Here is a 5,829-nt window from a genome sequence, read left to right on the forward strand (position 1 = left end):
CATCATCATCATCATCATTACCTTCTAAGAGCCCTTCAATTACTACTAATAATAAATTCACATTATTACAGCCATCAGATCTCTACAACACTCAACCTTTGAAAGAACAGTTTCCTTATTATGAAAAGCCCAATCCTATTAAAATATTAACCATTGAAAAAGAATGGTTCAAAAAAGACAGAAAAACCCTATACAAGACTATTTTCCCAAACACTTTCCATTACATTCCTATTAACCCACAAAAAACCCAGAAATTCTATGAATTCATATTAGTAGACACTGGGTCTATTGAATTAACCCATTATAGAGACTCCAATACCAAACAACCTATTTACTCAAAAATAAAAATCATGAAAATATTATCTTTACAAGAATGGGAATTACCCCCATATCAGTCTAAAAACTTTTCTTTGAAGTTTGAACCTCAAAGCTATACCTATTATGATTACCAAGAAGCATGGAACCATATTTTATTCCTATCACCAAGTCCCCATTCTTGGTTCATATGGTTCAGGAAGGGGATATCATTACAATTTCCCAAATGGTTCCAATCATGGTTCCAGAATTTCGGACCGATAGAAGCCTTCTTCCCGAAAGAAGCCAGCATGGCGTATGAATACTTCAAAAGCAAGTCATCATTTCTACAAGAGTACAAATTCATTTCCTTTATAGCAGCTATGGGAATAAGCTGGATTATGACTTGGGAATATGATTCAGCAGCATATGAGGAATGTGCAAGCATACAATATTTAGTAAGAATAATAAAAATTAAGTGGTGGAACAAATATGATATAAATCTGCTAAGTAAAAGAGCTATTGATCAATGGTTAACAACATCACAAAAGCGTCCGGCAATAACAGCCTCAAGCACCAACAATGAACAAATAGCGTATAAGAAAGAAACTCAATTCTTAGCACAGAAGAGACAAATTATGGCAGCATTAGCCGCAGCAACTTCAGAAGAAGATATTCAAAACTCTTTACAAGCAATACAGACCGTGCCTCTTGGAGAAGATGAAGAGGTCCAATCCAGCCCAGCTTATTATTATCAAGACTCACAAGATCCATTTGAGATGTAACAAAGTAATGTATGTGTAAAAGCCCAATCATGTGTATGTGTAAAAGCCCAATCATGAAAAAAAAAAGGGTAAAAAGTAAAAAGTAAAAAAGTAAAAAGTAAATGTTGGCAAACAGTAAAAGCAAACAGTGAATGTCGGCAAACAGTAAATGTCGGCAAACAGTAAAAGCAAACAGTACTGTCGGCAAATAGTACCCAAATAGTCACCATTTTGGGTCTATAAATACCAAAGCCCTCACTCATTTAAGGGCATCAAAAACTTGAATACTCAAGAAATCTCTCTACTCTCATATCTTCTTACTTTATAAATTCTCCAAGTATTTGTAATCATCTTCAAGAATTGTATCAACTTTGCAAGCAATAATAGTACAAGACTATTTCTGTAAGCTTTATTCATCCTTTTAATCTCTTTATTATTCTATTCTGTTTCTTTAAATACAATGTTATTACTGCATAAAAAGCTTAAATCTTTAAAGTTTCTTAGAAGAAATATGAAAATGAGAAGATTAGCCCTAGCAAGAAGATACATAGAAATAATAGCTGAATCTTCTGAACTAAGTGAAGAAATAGAAAAGTTAGATAAAAAGATAATCAAGATAAGAAGTATGTTAAAAAATAGTAAAGTAGTAAGATCCGTAAAAAGCTTCAAAGAAAACATTAAGAACTGCTGGATTTATCATGTTCGTAAATTACATTATATTCATAGACAAAATATGAAAACTTTACAACAAATGGGTCAACCATTAGTACAAGCTCAACCTCTACCAGCCCAACCTTGAATATAGATGGATTAAGTGAACAAGCCATTTTAGATCAAATGTGTAATATGACTATGGCTGCAACTGCCTATAAGATGAGAAAAGCTTCTGATAAAGAAGCAGCAATTATGATAACCCAAGGATTTACAGGACAATTAAAAGGTTGGTGGGATAATTTTCTCAGCGTCCAAGAAAAAGAATTAATTATTAATAGTATTAAACAAGAAGATCAGTCATCAGACGCTACATCCACATTAATATATACTATTATTAAAAATTTTGTAGGAGATCCCAGTATTTTTAAAGATAGGATACATACTCAATTAATGAATTTAAGATGTCCAACCATGTCTGATTACAGATGGTATAAAGATGTTTTTATGTCAAAAGTTATGATAAGAGATGATGCACATGCGCCTTTCTGGAAAGAAAGATTCGTAGCAGCCTTACCAAAATTATTCTCTGAAAAAGTATTACAAAAACTACAAACACAGTTTGGGACCCAGATTCCCTATAATTCATTAACTTTTGGACAATTGCATAATATAATAGTACAAACAGGTATAGAAGTATGCACAGATACCAAGATACAACAGAAAATAAAACAAGAAAGTATCACGGGTAAAAGAGAGCTTGGCACTTTTTGTTATCAATATGGAATAACTCCTGAAAAAGCACCTAGTGGACAGCATAAAGTTAAAAAGAAAAAAATTTATAAAAAACCTAAATATAATATAGACAAACCCCTTTATTATGAACAGAAATATCATAAAAAATTCCATAAGACTCCTAAAGGAAAACCTAAATTTTCTAATAAGAAAAAACAAGTAACATGTTGGAAATGTAAAAAACAAGGACATTATGCTAATAAATGTACGACGGAACAAAAAATAAATAAAATAGAAAATAAAGAAATTAAACATGCTTTAACAGGCATACTAATAAATTCAGAATTAGAAGAAGAATCAAGTTATGAGAATTCTTCTGAAACTGAAGACTATTTTATACAACAATTAGACTTTATGTCAGAAGAAGAGAGCTCAGGAGGAAATAGTGGAAAAGAGGAACAGGATAATAATAATTGTTTAGGAATAGGATTATGTAACTGTAAAAACTGTGAAAAAACTGTAAATGTTTTAACTAAAGAACAAACTTCTACACTAGTCAAAATAATTGACAAGTTAGAAGATACACCATTAAGGGATGAGTTTATAAAACAATTAGCTGAATTAGTTAAAAAAGAAGAGGAAAGTAAGCAAGAAATAAGACCAATAGAAATAAAAGAAATTTATAATCGTTTTAAAAACCCACGAGAAGAAGTTTTCCTTAATTCTCTCAAAGAAGAGATAAAAAAGTTAAAAAGAGAAGTTTCAGAATTAAAACAATAAAATATTAGTATGGACTATAGATTACGAAAAATAGAAGGAGAAAACATAATAAAAATCCAAGAACAATCTTTGCAAAATAATGAAGGGACTAGTAATATAACAATCCCCGAAAATTATATTAACCTGGTACAGAAAATTATATAAATATATTAACATTATTAGTAAGTCAAAAATGGTTCACTACGATAACTTTAATAGTAGGAGAAGAAAAATTTGATTTAATAGCTATGGTAGATTCAGGAGCAGATGTTAATTGTATACAAGAAGGATTAATACCCACAAAATATTATGAAAAAACTACAGAAAGAGTCTTAATGGCAGAAAATGACCAAATGACTATAGACTATAAGTTATCTAAAGCAAAAATTTGTAAAAATAGAGTATGCTTCGCCACTACATTCTTTTTAGCAAGAAATATATCTCATCAAGTTATATTAGGAAATCCTTTTACTTTATTATTATATCCCTTTAATGTCGACATCGACGGAATAACTTGTACAAGAATCCCCAATCATCCTGTCCATTTTGAATTTCTCACAAGACCAAAACAGCATGAACTCAATATGTTACAACACCTATCTACACAAATTAATGTTATGGAAAAAGAAACAAAGTCAGTTAACTATTTAAACTAAAGAAAATTTTACAACATCTACCTATCCAAATTAACGTTATAGAAAGAAAAACAAGACAAATTAATTACTTAAACCAAGAAATTACACATAAAAGAATAGAAGAACAATTACAAACCCCAGAAATACAAGGTAAAATAAAAGCAATTGAAGAGAAAATTAAAAAAGAATTATGTAGCTTAAATCCCACAGCTTTTCAACATAGAAAATTACATGAAATATCTTTACCATATGAAGATGGGTTTAATGAAAAAGATATACCAACAAAGGCAAAATCGATACATATGAACAAAGAGTATCTAGAATATTGTAAAAAAGAAATACAAGAATATCTAGATAAGGGACTAATAAGGCCTTCAAAATCACCCTGGAGCTGTACAGGCTTCTATGTGATGAAAGCATCTGAAATAGAAAGAGGTGCTCCAATATTAGTTATCAATTATAAACCTCTAAACAAGGTATTAAAATGGATTAGGTATCCTTTACCAAATAAAAGTGATTTAATTAAAAGATTAAATAAAGCAAATATCTTTTCAAAATTTGATTTAAAATCAGGATATTATCAAATTGCAGTAAAAGAGGAAGATAGATATAAAACAGCCTTTATAGTACCTTTTGGACATTATGAATGGAATGTAATGCCTCAAGGATTAAAAAATGCTCCAAGCGAATTTCAAGAAATAATGAATAATATATTTTACCCACATATAGAATTTACTATAGTATATCTTGACGACGTATTAGTATACTCAAAAGGAATAAAGCAGCACATATATCATCTAGAAAAATTCATGGATATTATAAAAGAGCAGGGATTAGTTTTATCAGAAAAGAAAATGAAAATTTTTACAACTAAAGTAAGGTTCTTAGGATATGAAATTTATCAAGGAACCATAGTACCTATTAAAAGAGCTATTGAATTTGCAGATAAGTTTCCAAATGAAATAACTGACAAAAAACAATTACAAAGATTTTTGGGATGCTTAAATTATGTAGCAGAATTCTTACCTGGTATAAGAGTTACTTGCGAACCTCTTTATAAGAGGTTAAGAAAAAACCCACCTCCATGGACAAAAGAAATGACTTCTATAATAATAAAGATAAAGAATGTAATAAAGAAAATACCTTGTATAAGTATACTAGATCTATTAGTTAAATTAATTGTAGAAACAGATGCATCAGAATTAGGATATGGAGGAATTCTTAAACAAATACCTCCTAATAGCTCAAAAGAACAAATAGTAAAATATCATTCAGGAATTTGGAATCAAGCTCAAAAGAATTATCCAACAGTTAAAAAAGAAATACTTGCCATAGTATTATGTGTTTCAAAATTTCAAGAAGATTTATTTAATAAAACCTTCTTAATAAGAACTGATTGTAAAGCCGCCCCAAATGTTTTAGAAAATGATGTAAAAAATCTGGTCTCAAAACAAATATTTGCAAGATGGCAAGCTATTTTATCATGTTTTGATTTTACTATTGAACATATAAAAGGAGAACTAAATTCACTCCCTGACTTTCTTACTAGAGAATTTTTGCAGGGAAAAAATGGAGCAAAAACCAGCCTCCAGTGAAGATTATGGTCAACCTTTTGACCAAGTAAAAGAAACAAAATTACCTATTATCCCTGTACCAGCAAAACCATTATCATTAAGACCTATGACAATGTCACAGGTTGTAAAAGCATCATCATCATCATCATCATTACCTTCTAAGAGCCCTTCAATTACTACTAATAATAAATTCACATTATTACAACCATCAGATCTCTACAACACTCAACCTTTGAAAGAACAGTTTCCTTACTATGAAAAGCCCAATCCTATTAAAATATTAACCATTGAAAAAGAGTGGTTCAAAAAAGACAGAAAAACCCTATACAAGACCATTTTCCCAAATACTTTCCATTATATTCCTATTAACCCACAAAAAACCCAAAAATTCTATGAATTCATATTAGTAGACACTGG

Source organism: Arachis duranensis, chromosome 1 (assembly GCF_000817695.3).
Source record: "Arachis duranensis cultivar V14167 chromosome 1, aradu.V14167.gnm2.J7QH, whole genome shotgun sequence".
NCBI lineage: Eukaryota > Viridiplantae > Streptophyta > Magnoliopsida > Fabales > Fabaceae > Arachis > Arachis duranensis.